At 35.1% G+C, this 17170-nt stretch overlaps 1 protein-coding gene across 9 annotated transcripts in view; it reads right to left on the reverse strand.

Moving 5' to 3' along the window:
* Positions 1 to 17170, reverse strand: part of ATRNL1 (attractin like 1) — a 495684-nt gene that overhangs the window by 111163 nt on the left and 367351 nt on the right. The window lies entirely within an intron of this gene.

A 17170-nucleotide genomic window follows, 5' to 3' on the forward strand; every position in this document is an offset into this window, starting at 1 on the left:
GGCATTCTTGACCCTTTACTCTATGCAGGGCAGGTGGAGGGGTGAGCAGGGAATTCCTATCATATAAGTGGTAAATAGTCACATGTAAAAAAAAAAAAAAGAAAATGACAGGGATGACACTATCTATTTTCAGGAAGATGCTATTGAATATAGCCAGGTATGCATTAATTCTGTGTGTGTGTTTTTTGTTTGTTTGTTTTAAAGCTTGAGTTTCTATAAGAACAGAGTTCCATTTTCTCATCAGAATTCCAACAGGGTAGTAGTAAAGTTATCATAAGACAAAGCCTATAGTGCGTCTTAATAACACTGTGGAAAGCATCATGAGCAAGTTTGTGTCACTGTCTTAAGCTAGTGGCCCTTTGTAGCAGAAGCCTGCATTGTTACTACACCTAACTTGTGTGCATGTTTCCAGCCCTAACCACAGCTACTCAACAGCCTTGTTACCACCAGAACACCACCCCCTCCAGAATACACTGTGGTGTTGGCTCACCTGCATCACGTGCATTTTGAGATCATACAGGAATGCTCTACATAAAAGGGGGTATATTTGTATTCCCCTCTTCCGCTGCTTTGCAGTAATTTTATAAATGTTACTTACTGCAATGGACAGGGTTTGGCTTACTTAGGTCACAGCTTTTACATATTCTATTACTTTTTCCTCACACAACTTCCCCCTTTATTTACAGCTGGTAAATGGAATCAATTGTACTTACCAGCTACTCAACTGATTCAATGGTTTTACAGATTGGAACAAAAATATATTACGGTATTAATCAGTTATTTGCTATTGAACCTCAGATTACCATTATCTTGAAGTGGAAAAACCTGTATGTCCACCCAATGTAGGAAGCCTCATTCCTACCATAGTTTGTTTCCAAGGTCACCATATCATAGGGTCAGTAATATAAACTAGCACCAAAGAATTTTTAGATACTTGAAAACAATTATTATATTTATAGACTTAAAAAAAAAAAAAAAAAAAGCTGTTATTTGAATCACTGCAGAAGTGACCAGAGGTGAACTGAACATCTATTCTGTAATTAGGACAGGCAGAAGAAGATACAAGAAGAACGTACAGGTTTTCTTCAATTTCCATCAGAATCCCTCTACTCTTTATCAAAGTAAATACTAATGCTGACTGTTCACTAATGGCATCAATTTCTAAGGGTTTCTTCTGCCTTTATCAAACTTGCTTTATAAGCATCATTTTTAATACATATTCCATGATAAAACAGCTTATACAGGAGCATAACTGAGAGTTCATTTGACCCAACATCTCTGGTAATAGGCACTGTATATAAGACAAACTTCCTTATCTATTACACACTATCTTTTGCTTGAAATATGGCTAATTACTGTCATTTGTTAGAGATAAAACAGTTGAGTATCCTTACTTGTGCCACATTGATTTCAAGTTGCTTATGACTGCACAAAATTGGTGACACTGAATTTCTGAATACAAGTTTGAGAAGATTCAGTCTGCACCTCAGATATTAACACATCGCCTTCACAGAAGCCTCCAGACCAGAAAAAGGGCACAAATGCTATAATTTAATACATTCACGATCTCATTCATTGAGAGTTAAAACATCTATAAAAGTAGATCAGTGGACTACATCAATAGCATCAGACCATATATAGCAAACAGGACAATTTCTTTATTTGTAGCTTAAATAATTACTTTCGGTTTCATGATTTGTATACACTGATAAAGATTCATTTTCAAATACAACCCATTCTCCACTTTCTCTCTCTCTCTCTCTGTATATATATATTTCACTATAGCAGCTCTATAGCCTATAATTCAAAGTAGTTCCCTAGATACATCTACAATAATCACAAGTAATTGTTTATAAGTTCAACCACAGCGCAACTGACTATAAAATTGGTCCTGCCAAATTTTATGAACACACTGAACTGTAGCTGCCTATTTATTTTTAGGTCAGATAGACTACTTTTGGAAAGACAGATAAGCGCATAAGTTTGTTTGGAAGATTAGGACCCACATTACATTATTCACAGCAACAGGCTAATACAGAGGACTGATTGTCATTAACTTATCTGTTAGAAAAGCTGAAAAAAGGAGAAGAGAGGCTAGTTACATGAAGACATGTAAAGCAATTGCTAAGACTTGTCAAAAGATGGATTAGAAGAATACTACTAAACCAAGGCTCATACTGTCTCTTATGTAAAAGAAGTTAAGAGTAGTCTTTAAACACACTAACACTTTTGTTCATATAACAGTGTTGTAATTTACTTAAGAGAAAGCTATTTGGGATAACTCACTGACTGAGTACCTGAGAGTACTCAATACTGTTATCGCTGGTTGACAATCAGAGCCAGTAATAAGATATAAACAGCTGAATAGGATAAACTGTAAGTATCAATTAAACATATTAACCTAAAAATGCATGGTCTAGACACTTAGCACTAAGATGTGTTACTAAATCACTGAAAGAAAGTTATGCCTTTATGATGTGGCAAGGATTTTTTAATTAGTCAGGTAAACACACTTATTTCAACAAAGAGGTACTATATATTTCAGTGAAATTGTAATATGATTAAGAGCAGCCAGCCTATTGCTAGATGAAGAAGAAGAAGAAAATAGTTGCTCAGTAGAAGAGTTACATCTGCCCAAACTACCTGGCAGGTTTAAAAGGCGAGACTAGCAAGAAAGTACTAACACAAACAAAAGAAGATTTTTAACAGTGGATTCTCTTAAAGGGCAGCTGATACACACAAATAAGAAACTCTGACATGTTACCAAGAAAAAAACTAAACACCAAGCAAACAGAATCACACTAGAAGAGACAAACTTCTCTCTCAAGTAATGCATACTTGAAACCCATTTTTTCTTCTGTTTTTACTTCTTTAAGCAATTAAAATAGCATTTGCTATGTCAACTTGCATGACATGGATAATAACTTCACCTTTATTTTGCTGAAGCACCTTGCATTAAACAAGAAAGAAGAGAGACTTTTCTTCCCACAACTCACCAGCTTTCCTGGCTGCTTTTGGTGGCCAGCCATGGTTCTTCATACTTTCTTTGAATGACATCTCTCAGTATGATTACAGACTTTTCACACAAGGTGGCAAATTTGCTATTTATTTGGATTTTTTTTTTTTTAATTTATTTTACAGGTGCTGTTTCTAATTGGCTAACTGATCAAAGCTGAGCACATGTAAAGGCCTATAAGTAGTTTCTTCATTAACTCTTTCTGGTTTGTTACCCTGCAAACTGTGTGTAGTTTACCACAAAACCTCTAAAAAACAAAAACAAAAACCAAACAAACAACAACAAAAAAAGAACTCATCTCACCATATATGAACCACAAACTCATAACTGTGTTTTATAACTGCATGTACACTGCCTGTATTTAAACACATTATTTAACACATTCTTCACTATGTATTGTATACAAAGGCACATGTTGCAACTACTAAAATGTAAGGGCCAGGAAAAAATTATGGACTTTACAGACTGGCATAATAAGAAAAAAAAAGGCAAAAAAACATGCCTCATCAAGAAGTATCAGCAGAAAAACAGACATCGACCACTGTTACATGCTGTTACTGAGGGAAGTGCCTTTACAGCAGTTTTTTGATTACATTAACCTCGAAGCTGCTCTAGTTTATTCAAGACTTTATATCCAATGTTTTTTCCATGAAAAAAAAAAGTCTGAAAACCTGAGCAACATAGATTATTTTATATTTTTTTTGCTAATGGTATCCATCTGGTTTAGTTAGTAGGAAGTATATATAGCTTCAGCATAACCTCAGCAATACGTACAAAGGCATATAGAGACATTGTTCCAGCAGTTAGGAAAGTGAAAGCTCAGCTGAAATTGAAAACTACAAAGGAGTCTGAATGGAAACAGGAAGGACTTCTGTAAGTGTGTCAGAAACAAGAGCAAAGGATGCATGAGGAAAAAGTAGGCCTGCTGCTTAGTGGGCCAGGAAACCTAGTAACTCAGGACACAGTAACAGCTGTAGTATTCCACACCTTCTTTGCATTGGTCTTTACTGATAAGGACTTCTCTCAGGTCTCCCAAATCCATAATCCTACAGCCAGAGTCTGAGGGGGTGTAGTATTACTCATAGTATGCACAGTAGACCGCTTAAACAAATTGGATGTAGTCAAGTGCACAGGATCAGACAGGATACTGTGGGAGCTGGCCAATGTCACTGAGAAAATACAATCATCTTAGGTCATGGTAATCAGGGAGGTTCCTGTAAAAAGGCAAATTTTACACACATCTGGGGAAATTTGGGCTGGTCAGCTGAACTAGCTTCCCACCGTCCCTGGGAAGACTATAGCAGAAATCCTCTCTGAAACCATGTCCAAGCACATGAAAGACAAAAAGCTGATCAGGAACAGCCAGAATGGATTTTCAAAGGGCAAATTTGGCCACAGAAACCTGTTTGCTTTTGGTAATACGACTGGCTTAGTGGAAGACTGAAGTGGATGGTTCCAAACTTGACTTCAGCATGGCTTTCAAAGCAGTCTTCCACAATTTTCCTTTGTAAACAAACCTGTGAGATATAGGTGGCCTAGGAGTTAGAAGCAAAGGCTGACAGGATTTCTTCATTCTTAAGAGATGGCTAAGGCAGGATCTAATTGCTGATTCCAACCATGCCTTTTCTCCAAGGCACACAGGGATAAGGAAATGGGCAGCAGAAACAGGTCGCAAGAAGGGAGATTCTGATGAGAAATTAGGAAAAGGTTTTGCACAAGGAGGTTAGCCAAGCATTTGAATGAGGGCTAGAGAGATTTTGGAATCATAATCCTTAGAGATACTCAACACACCATGGGCCAGGGCCCTGAACAAGCTGATTAAAGGTGGTTTGACCTTGTCTGGGGATTGACTGACCCACAGCCAGTTTGACTGGTAGTTGAGAGGTCTCTTACAACCTAAATTAGCCTATGATTTTCCAACCTGTATTAGTCTATGATACTATTGTGAATGATGAATGCTGTTTTCTACAGATTAGGTTTATTGTCTAATTCAAATTCAATAATGAAAAATAATGAATTTCAGCCTAACATGAACTTTTCTAACAGGGATCAGTTCTTTGGTCCTATTAACATAAATTCCCCAAACCAGCTGGATAGAAAATGAGGTTTCCAGTGCTGTGAATACTCAGGTAAAAAATAGTTGTACTCATCTGTCACAAGTGTTCACCGTGTTACTATCTTAGTGATCATAATGCTGAAACAGAACGGTACTTGGAGAAAATCTGCACAGCGATGAAGAAAAGCTGGTTGGAGTTAAAATCAGGAAAGGTATAGGTGAGTGTGGGAAAGCATTTTGAAGACCCTACAATTACACAGAAGGTGTACCAAACAATGATTAGCATTATACGCTGTTTGAAGAGCTTTTGGCTTTCTCATTCATTCCAGCTCTCATTAAGTATCATTTCCGTATAATGCTTTTTGCTTTTCCCAATTGATTTGAAGTCATTACCCCACATTTTGGAAGATAATGAGTTGTTTGTTTTCTTTCCACTTCTCAGGGAGACTTCAGCTCTTTGATATACATGGACATTTTAAGCCCTTTGAAAAACTACCTGAAACAGAGTAATAGAGTATACCTCAGTAACAAAGGCTAATGCAGAGATTGCTGTAAAAATGACAGCCCTAAGCCTTACTTTCTGTGTTGGCTTTCTAAAAAATGTAAGTTCAAAGTTTCAGACCTCATCCTCAAAATGCTCAGTGGCTAAGATGGCACATCTAAATCACTGCCTCAAGATCTGTGATCAAGCCAATAGTTGGCCGTTTTGCTTGTCTTGCCCAATGGAACTTTTGGGAACAAAACTAATGCCAAGTATCACAGGAAATATACACCTTCCTTAGGATTAGGTTAATAATGTGAGTGAAATTTTACTAAGTCTGCAGACTTTCAAAAATGTCCTTATCATATATCACAAATCCTAGACAGATTTCTCTGACTTTGCCTTTTCTAACATAAACATGTGGCAAAATGTATACACTTAATAAGCATGATGTTACACACTCCTTTTCTTGGAGATAGGATGAGGGAGCAAATGTGACAGACATTAGCAACTAATGATGTTCCATTTACTGCCAGAAAGCAATCAGATAATATGGCAATAAGCATGTACAAGCACCTACATAGAACACCAATTTAGAATACAAATGAAAACTCCTACTTATAGTCTAACACAGTGAAGATCACATTTTATTGTCTTTATCATTAAAGGTCAAAATGGATCAATGTATTATAAACAGAATGAATGAATCTACATATACAGAGGGCACAGACAGACTGGAACATAAATACAACACAAGTGCCAGCCAAGCCTTGGTGCTAAAAGCTTCAAAAACCTCTTGGTATTATATTTTAATAAATGAAATGCTAGTCTTTGGAATGACTGTGTATTGAGAACTAGCAATAGTTTAGCCATTGGGAAGAAGATATAAACCCTATGATTTGTAGTTAGTATTTAGTATTCTATATTTTTGCTCTTAAATTTTAATTATATTTGTTAACAGACAGGACTCATTTGATTCTTGTACTCTTGCAAACATCACAACTACATTTCATCTGCCATGTATAAGTGCCAAAAATCAATGAACATTTCCTACACTAAATGCACAGGTTTTATGCCATTTATTGTTGTGAATATCAGTGGCTATATACAGTGCATATAAAAGTTGTACCACTTTGTCAAGGCTTTGAAAATTATTATTTGGGTTGCATGCAACACATTACTTAATGAAGAGGTCACATTAGGGGAGATCTAGAAGCAGTTTTGTGCAATTTTATGGATATATGTGTTGCTTCCAAGGCAGCCTGCATCTTCACGTATAGCCATACATTAACTATTGCTTTCCTTTAGGGTCCTATATTGTTCATATGTCTCTTCCAGTCCTTCTCTTAGTTCTTTCTCACCTTGAGCTGTTACACCTTCTTTCAATTAAAAGTAAAAGAAAGTCACAAATAGGACAGACACTTGGCTTAGAGAAGCTTATTTAAAATCTTCTTTAGCTATTTATTTTGCAAACGACTGGCAAACTGGTTATAAACTGTTGCTAGGTTGCAGTGACACTGGAGCTTTGCACTCCAAGGGATATTGTCCACAGCAATTTCCTACTAGGAGTGAAATAGATGCTGTAACTATTTTGGAGAAAAATAAAATTAAATATTCAGATTAATATTCAGGTAGAACTTTTTTTTTTTTTTTTCCAGGTAGAACTTCTACCGGGAATACCAGGAATTTATAAAAATAGAAGTTTTTCAAACTTTACTATTTATACTTCTGCAAATATTCTGCATTTGACTATACACACAAATCCACTATTCCTCAATAAGTATATCAAAGTATACAATTTCACTAGTCTATTTTTTAAATATGCTGTATTGGATACACATTGTGCTGGATATGGATCTTATGCAACTCTACCATTCCCGAATTTAGTGAATGATGGGAGAATGTAGCTCGAATAATAATCCATGATTAAGCACTGAAGATACATAGGAGTTTGCAACAGTAGGTTTTGGATATTTTTTATGGATTTTCAATGTATTATGCTTGACTGGATCTGTTTAAAACAATATTCTAATATATTTTATTTCTTTTAATATGATTTTCTTTTTGCATGAAGAATATTCACAACAACAACAACAAACAAATGAGGAAAAAAAAAAAAGGAATATGCACTTTATGGCATCCACAAGTCCAGAAGAAATTGAACTCACTGTTTATCATTGCCAAAGTCATGTCAGCTCCTCTTCCTATATGTAATGAGGATCACAAAGACTGTCTTACACTTATGTGTTTTGTGTTGCAAAACACAGATGTTTTTTGTGAGTCTCTGAATAATGCTTTTCTTTTTTTACAAATAAACTAATATTTAAGTGTGTTCAACATTTGATTCCTTCTGTTTCCTACAATCCAAAAAAATCTCAATATAAAATACATTGCTGGTCTACCCTTCCAGAAGCCCAGTGCCTTTTCTTTTAAAAACCATTAAGGTGTCTGCAGAACAGAATAATTCTATTTATTAACTCCAACTGGTTCAATATTTATACAACTTTTTCAAAGTCTAAACAGTGGGAAAAAAAAGCTGACAGCAAGTGTCTATTTTAAACTTTCAGTTTCTTACCAAAAGCTGGATAATAAAGATAAGAAAAAGGTCATCTCACCAAGGATATAGGATGAGGAATAGCACTGGAAAAGTAAAAGTTCTAAGTTAAATAAAATTCCAATAACGTGAATATGTACCAAAGATGAAAATAAAAGGAAATTTTCATACATATCTGTTAAAAACTTTACTTCTTCACGCTAATGAACAATAATGTTTTACAGTCTTTGTTATAGGAAGCTCTAATAGGTTTGTAAAATACGCTATTTCTATAACTGGAAGCAATAACATATCACAAATACTGCTTACTCTTTAAAGGAGCTCCTGTTATAGAGATAGCTCTGATTCAAATTTATTGATATTCCAAATTTCACTGCAGTCTAACTGCCTTTGAAACTTCTACATTACTACAGAATCTACTACACTTCAGTATACCATTCATAAACCTTTGATTTCCAACAGAAGTTTTACAAGGAAACAACTCCTTCAGAACCTTTAAAGAATCATACCATTGTGCCCTAAATCCTGATTGAGGTTATTCATTTTTCAAATTCTAAGAACATTATGATATTTTATGTAATAAGAAATGCTGAGATTATTACTAAAACTAACATTATAGGCAATGTTTCTACCTCTGCTTTGTTAAAGCCAATGAATGGAATTCATGTCTTGTGACATACATCCTCAGCCTCCTCATGGACTTTCTGAAATTGTGGGTTCCTCTCACCAAAGTGATCTAGTCTGCTTGTAACTACTACAATACTTTTCTAAACAATCAGTGTAAAAAAGGAAGATGCTTCTCAAAACATGCGGAGGGCAAAAATAATGTCTAAACTGCAGGCTTCTACTGAGAAGTTAGGGAACAAGAAGAAATGCTGTGCAGCATGCTACATTAAATTTCCCCCACTCTGATGATAGGCAGATTAGAGTAGGACTTGCATTTGCCTTTTTTCCAATAGCACAGATGAAGAGTGATCCAGACAATGAGAGAGCTGAACTTCAATCTCTACTAAATCCAGAAGGGTGTCATGGTCTACCTGTACAGGAACATGCTCTGTCCTTTTTCTTGAAACTTCCCTGTGTAACTGGAAATTCAAGAGCCCAAAGCAAGCAGGCAAATGAAAGTTAGACACCACAGTTAGACACTTCTGTTGTTTCAGTATGCATTGTTGCTAGCTGGATGAACTGAAACTTGATTACAGAGCTAGGAAACAGCATTCAGGTAGACCCTACAAGGTAAAGCTAAGGACTACTAGCTGCCAAGTATAAGCCACCACATTACAGTGGCCAGTTACACCTGGAAGCATGGGAAATAGCTAATGAAAGACAATAGCTTCTGTATCTATTTATTCCTTTTCTCCTTTCCTTTTAAAGAAAGTTTAAAGAAAAGATGATAAATAACTTTTAATCTAAAACCAAAAGAAATACTCAGAAAACATGTATAACTAAAAAGAGCATCCTGTCAGAGAACGGTATGTACAAACCAGGTGAAAGGCCCAGTCAAAGAAACCAAGAAAAAATTCATTCTGTGTGCTCTTTAGTTATCCTGAGAGTATAGTTACTTCCATGCTTTGGTGTATTCTGTTTAAACATTTCTGGAAAAATTACATTGTCATGGACTTGCTATCCAAAGCCAAGATTCCCATAAGCAAACTTTGTTAAAAGATAATCCTAGAGCTACAAACATATATATTTTATTTTGCATTCACTGAATTTTGTATCTATCTACTTTATGAAACAAGATTTTATTTAATAATGTTAATGAACATACGACACGTACAGTGTCATTTTTCATAACATTTACAGACACATCTAAACACTTCTGCTTGAAAACAATCAGAATATGTATTTTGATACTTTCAATTTGCATCTATGCATAACATAATACACCAATTTAACAATTTCTATTCACAGCATGCCAATATCGCTGAAACACCTACATTTAGCTAGTCAGCCAAAAATCCAGCTAATTGTTCCAATTGAGCATAAAATTTGTTGGCAATTTTGTTCAACACAAATCATATATTTCTATCCAAGTAATTTCTATAGTCATTTGATTGTGCAGTACATGTGCAAAATAAATTTTGTGAAGTGGAAAGATACATTTTTATCAAAAAAAAATTAACAAAACCAGGTTTTCTGAACTTGATTCACAGGTCCTAGAGCACACAGGCTGCTAAGCAGACATTTTACTTTCTTGCTAGCATGAAATATTAGGAGACTAACTTGGAAGTATACAAATCTCCTATGCATCATTTTTAAGGCATACTTACAATGTCTGTTCACCCATTTGGGTAAATTGATTCGACAGAAATAAGCAAACAAACAAGAGAATTCAGGAACTAAAAATGTGTTTTCTGTGAGTTTAGAGACTGCATGCATTCCAGAACCAATCTAGATTTTCCTTTTAAAAAATCATTTAAGGTAAGGATTCAAGACATCAACAAGTTTTGAGGTGTTGGTGTACATTTTAACAATTAACATAAAATAATTGTGGTCAGTATTAAAAAATGACTCAGCTTATTCCAGACAGCATTTCTCAGATTATTAGATTCCACATATGCCAAAGGAGGGAACTATTTCTTATAAATCTTAAAATTTGTTAACTTGACTCCAGGCAAGGAATTGGACATCCATATACTTAATATTGAATAGAGATAGTAGGCACAACACAAAAAAAATATAGCGGTGACCAGTATGCGCATGCAACTAGATTAGGTGTTTGTTCTGAATCACAGACTCAGAACGTTCACACATTGCTAGACATAAATTTAAGCAGAAGCAACCAAAGCTGTATGCAAATATAAAGATACTTGATCAGGCAGAGCTACACTGTTATATATGACCACTGAATTACACAATAAATAGCGTGAAATGTAAAATTTTATTTCATGAAAAACATCATTCTGGGAGGGAGGAATTATTGCAGGGACAAAACAATTCTGCTTTCAGGTAAGTGCTTTTCTCTAATGAAAGAACTACAGAATGTGATTTTTGCATTTGATATAGCATGCCTCATACATTCTATCACAGAAGGATACCCAATGAGAATCAATGCTTTGCAAAGGAGAAAAGAAAGATTTGAAAGTAGATTCAAAATAAAGTGACTCAGCAGTTTAGGAGGGAAAAAAATAAAAAGAGAAAAAAAGAGAGAAACAGGACTGAAGCAATGGGCATAGAAGAATGCAGTGAGCCATTAAGGTCAAAATGTAGCATAAGGTAATGGAGTTCTTGAGACACTGTACCGCAAATTTAGCCTAATCCTTGAGTAATACAAAAAAAAAAATGGGAAATGTGATCCAATACAGATTCTTTTTTTCAGTGTCAGATGTATCATCTGACTACATTTCTCTGAGATCTAGTAGTTTAGGATGTATGGATCTTGAAAGGCTATAAAAATGTTAATGCACTGGTTAAGATAAGAAATAATTATATCATGAATATAAACTTCAAGGAGAAAAGTAAAGCTATTCCAGAACGAATTGGAGATTACATTAGGCAAACCGACAGTCATAGAGAGACTGGGGGTCAGAGATGACTTAACAGTTTCTGATCTTCCAAGAAAGCTGAGGTTGTGCATCAATGAAGATAAGAACAACAGTGAAAAGAAGGGTCAGAAACATTCAGTAACAGAAAACTAATAGTGCAATGAAGGTAATTAAGATTTTCAAACAACATAAATGGTGAATTTTCAGAGTATGCAGAAGGAAGAGCTAGTTGGCAATCAGAATCATAATGTAGGCAGAGCTGAAAGGAGAGAAGCTATTAGGTACATGGTTCCTGAGAAATGTTTGTCCAACCTGTTCTAAAAAACTTTCAGTAAAAGAAATTCCATCACCTCCCCAGGCAATTGCTTCCAGTGATTCAGTTTTATTATGAGAAGTTTTTCCTGATATCAGTCCTAAGACTTTTCTACTACAATTTAAGTCCATTACACCTTTGCTGCCTACAGTGCACACAAAGAAAAAATTATTGCCCTCCTGATTGCTACTAACCTTTTGCATATTTGAAGGTTATTATTTTGACTCCTTTCAATAGTCTACTCCAATTTCCTTGACTCTTCCTTGTAGTCATATTTTCTAAATCTCTGATTGCTCACATTGTTCGCAACCAGATTCTCTCTCCTCTGGTCCTCTTTGAGTTACAGTGCTACAAACTGGACACAGTACTTAGCCAAGGTCTTTCCAATGCCAAGCAGAGCTTGGCTTACAGACATACCATGAAAATGAGAAATGGAAAAAAAAAAAAAGAATTAAAGAGAATGAGAGCTCTAAAATCATGCATATCCAAAGCCTTCTAAATTACAAAAGAAACAATACACCCTTAGTTTCTGAATGGCATTAATAAGTAACAGGATAGACGTCTCTAAACTGTTTCTGCTCCACTGAGTCCACCTATGGTTTTCCCAGGCCCTAGAAACATTCAGAACAATCTGCAATTTGTTCTACATGATTTCAGCTGAACTATTTCATGAGCTGCATCTATACCTGACACTGCACCTTCCTCAGCACTAATCATAAAGACAGAAAAAGACAGAGAGATTAGCCAGCAAAACCATCTTTCCCCATCCAGGAGAATGTCTACTCTTCCCACAAGATAGCGCGGGATAATGTCTAGTTATCCCACTATAACAACAAAGAATAACCAGATCTGGTCATATTTTAAACAAAATTAATAATATTTTATATAATTAATCTGTTCTTTAAAGTTCTTGGAGTTCAGCTCCCTAATCAGTTTGCATAAGCCACACTTACAACTTTGTAAATTATATAGCATGACTTTTTAAGTAAGCAAAAAGTGCAAGTATAGTTGATAGCACCTCTTGCTAAATATATATTGCATTTATGGTCACTGAAAACAAGATGACCACTCTAGGGAAAATTTCATTGCCTTCAATAAATTATTACTCTCTTGCAATATCAGTTAATTTATCCTCTTTTACTGACACTAAAATTAGGAACTGAGAATACTAGGGGGCAATTCGATGACCTGTAACATAGAATTGGGAAGAGTCTGTTCCTTGATTTTAAGCATTATGTCATCAAAATAATGCAAGTGTAATGCTAAGAAAGCATACAACCTTTTTTTGTTTGTTTGTTTTGTACAAAATAGTGAAGTATGCTTAGGTTGCAGTTTCAGAAATTACTCATTGAATTTTCAAATTAAACAAGAAAATGAATGGAAATTAACTGGACTTATTTAAAAAGCAAGCTAAAAAGTCCTGAGACTATATTGGCAAGGGAAAAGAGCAACACAGCTTATTAGTATAAACTTCAGCTACCTAAACCCCCCACACCTCTGGTACAGGATTTTAGTGTGTTTTAATAAGTCATTCTGATTTCCAATAGCCATTCTTGGCATAAGGTTAGCTACTGCTGTTGGTGCATAAATTCCAATTCTTTTACTCAAATAAATGAGAAATAATTGAATATTGTTCCATTATACTTATCAGCAGTGTCTGAAATTCAAGACGTATTTAATGTACCATAAATATTTCTTGCTATTTACTAGAGAAACAAGGACAGATTTTATGTGAATTTTAAAATTCTTTAGATCATCTTACCTTGTCAGAAGTAGAGAACAATCTAACATCTGTGACAATTCTACAAGAAATGCAGTAACTCGATGGAAAAATGATTGTAAGGATTACTGCATGCTTTTCTGCGGAAATAATTATTAAAGAACATCAATTTGAAAAAAGAAATCCCAGTCAGACTCTATAGATATCAAATGCATGATCAGCATAAAGGCAAATCTGCATTTGGTTCTTAAGCAGACAATAATACATCTGTCTTTACTCCAGCAGATGTGGCACAGTAGATGCTGCTGTTCAGAGACTTAGCATGACCTTACATTAGAATTTACAATAGTGCCCACCTTATCTCACACACATAAAGAAAGAATCTGTCCCTATTTCAAAAAAATGCATGTGCTATGAACGAGCTGAAAAGCACCCAGAAGTTGGGCAAAACAGGACAGGAAAAAAAAATATCTTTCCTCTTAACATGCAGGTAAGTAAAACAACTGTCAGCAGAACAGTGGAAGTGAATCTTCAAAAGTGATTTGTATTTGGGGAAAAAATATTACCTTATAGGAGGCATAGTCTATGAAGAAAGAACCAAAACGCAGCATGTCCAGAAAAAAAGAAATGAAATAAATAATAATAAAACTTCATAATACTGAGGGCGTTGCATGACAAGAAGTATCATGTCTATTGATCTACAATGTTTTTTAAATTTTTATGAATCTTGTACTGAAAAAAATATGGTGGTCTCACAAAATACCACAGTATTATCAGACTCCGGACAGGGAGCTTTTGATGCTTTCTTTCTCTGCTCCTTAACAGCCTGCACTACATAAAACTGCGAGTAGTGGGACCTCAGGAATTCCTTCTTCTCTTTAACCTGACCCTGGATACCAGCTACTTCCCTGTACTCCCCCTTTGCCAGTTCTCCTATTGGGACCTGGAGGCTCACTGCCCACCTGACTTCCCTACCTCTCCTCTACTGGCATAACTGTAGGGAAATGGCATTATAATGGAAGCAAATTATGATGCAGACTGGGGTTGGCATAGGTATTTTTTTCTCCAAAATAGGGCACAAGATTAGTATCTTAATTATCAAGCTACAAAGACAGTAGATATTGCCTCATACATTTAGAATTAGGATAGTACTGTGCTGTCAATATTATTAGCAGGATGGCGGCTGACGTGTAGGGATGGCTGACCAATAGGGAAGGAGGGCAAGGGAAAAACAAAGTTTGACTTTTCCTGTATTAAGTTTAAGCTGACAATAATGTATTTAAGAGCTGATATATAGCCAACATGCCAGAACGGATGACAAGATGAGACTTGGTAATGTCATGTTGTGAAATCAGTTCCACAGAAGGGACGCCTGAAGAGGTAAAGATGGATAATTAATATGATTTAAATCGGGAAGAGCAAAGGCTATTGCCAGTGCCTGGAAACTACTCAGACAGCAGGAAAGTGGAGGAATATGATGCAGATGATTTTTTTTAAATTATTTTTTATTTTCTTTTTTAGGATACTGTCATTTTGTTGGTGAAACATTAAGACAGACAGACTGTCTGGTAAAGACACCTCAAAATAACAAAATTTCAGCATTCTTCTGTAGTTCTCAAGATTTTAATTTGCTGTAAATTGTGGCTAATGTAAAACAGACCCAAATATTATCAGTTGTAGTATAAGTATCTAAAGTAGGCAATCATTGTAAATACAGTATCCATATTCTTACTTTTTAAAATACAGCTTCAAAACACTGGACAAAAAGTACCTCACTACTGCAAAATCAAATTTTATAGTAAAAAATTTCTTCCAGGTATTTAAAAATAAATGTAAATAATAAAAAAAAAAAACTAATCAAAATGACCATGTAGATAGTCATATGAGCATTGATATGCATGAGACCATCCATATAAATTTAGAACACCAGCTGTACAAAACAACCACCACATAAGTCAGATGACATTAACGAACAGCAGTCCTACTATGCAGTTGAAAGGGAGATGTAGTAATGTATGCAACAGTTCGATGACATTGCACTGTGTTCAAAGGGCACATGGATCAATACAATGTGATTGGAAGCACAGTGTCAATAAAAAGCATATCAATAACATCTAAAGTATCAGTGAGTAGCACACAACAATGAAATTATGAGGTTAGGGGTCACAATGCCCCACCATCACAAACTGGAACCCCTAATATGCCAGAGAAAGATCTCCTCAATGCTGGTGGAACATTTGGAAGGGAGTTACTGCATCTTGCTCATTTTTTTACCAAAAGAACTCTAATTTTAAATGATCACAATGGGCATCAGATATCGCAGTATTATTAAAACAATTTTATGATTCTACTTTAATAAAACAAAGTTATAGCTACTTCACTTTATCCTTTGTTTAAGCACTGTATCCTAGAATTGTGTGATCCAAATTCCCTTCTGCCCAAAAAAAAAGAGTTATGACTGAACAGAATTGCAATTAAAACTTCTCGCATCCTTCTTTTGCAAATTCAGGGAAGACCTGGAACAGAAGCTCAATATAGCACTTTCTTATAGAATATACATAAAAGGACAATCAATATCCTGAATCACATTCATTTAATCCTCAGCAAAATGTTTTGTTTTGATATAGAACAGTATATCTTAATTCAGAGGAAACTCTGAATGGTCTCCATTCTGTGCATAACTATATATTAATTAGTAAAAGAAAAAAAAAACACGCACGCACACACACAAAAACCCTATGGTTACTGAATACTAAGCAATTACTAGAAAATGCTTAGTCTAGGAAGAAAAAGCTAATAAAAACTGTAAAATATAATTAAAATATTTTAGCATCTACCTCTTTTAGTGCTAAATAAAAGACACTAGAGAAGAAAATGTGGCAATTAACTTGTGATGTTTACTTCTAAAGTTTAATTAAATAATCAGTATGTACAGAATTAGAGTTTGGACGCCTCAGCTCCCACTCATTGCCTCCCTCTGAAAAGACAACAGAGAAAATGTTCTCAGATGTCAGCACAGAAGCAATGAAAACACATTCCAAAAAGTTAACTTTTAACTACAGTGTACTTTGTCCTCAGTGTGGAAGGCTGGAGAGGTCTTGTGTTCCACAATAAAAGGAGACAGAAATATGGTGAAGGGGTGGGTGTCTGTGTGTGTCCTAGTAATTTGGTCTGAAAATAACAAAGCATCTCCAAAAAGATATGGCATTTTTATGCACCACCTATTCCATGTATTTAAATTATGTCAGCAAGAACAATTGTGATTGCTTCCTATACAGTAGCAGGACAGAGAGCCTCAATTTGATAAGTACTCAAGAGCTGATTCTTTTTCTTCCTGCTAGGAATCTGTTTTTCACATTGCTCACTTCTCCATAAACCTTAGAGATTTGATAGTGTATTTAATCTTCCATTGAAAGAGGCTATTGAGAAAAGTAAGAGAAGCTTTGAATTTAAGAGGAATTGGCAGCAATGAAAAGTACAATCTTGAAAGATTTCAGAGCTATCACACCTCATTCTCAGGTCCCATCATAAATAAGATAAAG

The sequence above is a fragment of the Anser cygnoides genome, chromosome 7, assembly GCF_040182565.1.
Source record: "Anser cygnoides isolate HZ-2024a breed goose chromosome 7, Taihu_goose_T2T_genome, whole genome shotgun sequence".
NCBI lineage: Eukaryota > Metazoa > Chordata > Aves > Anseriformes > Anatidae > Anser > Anser cygnoides.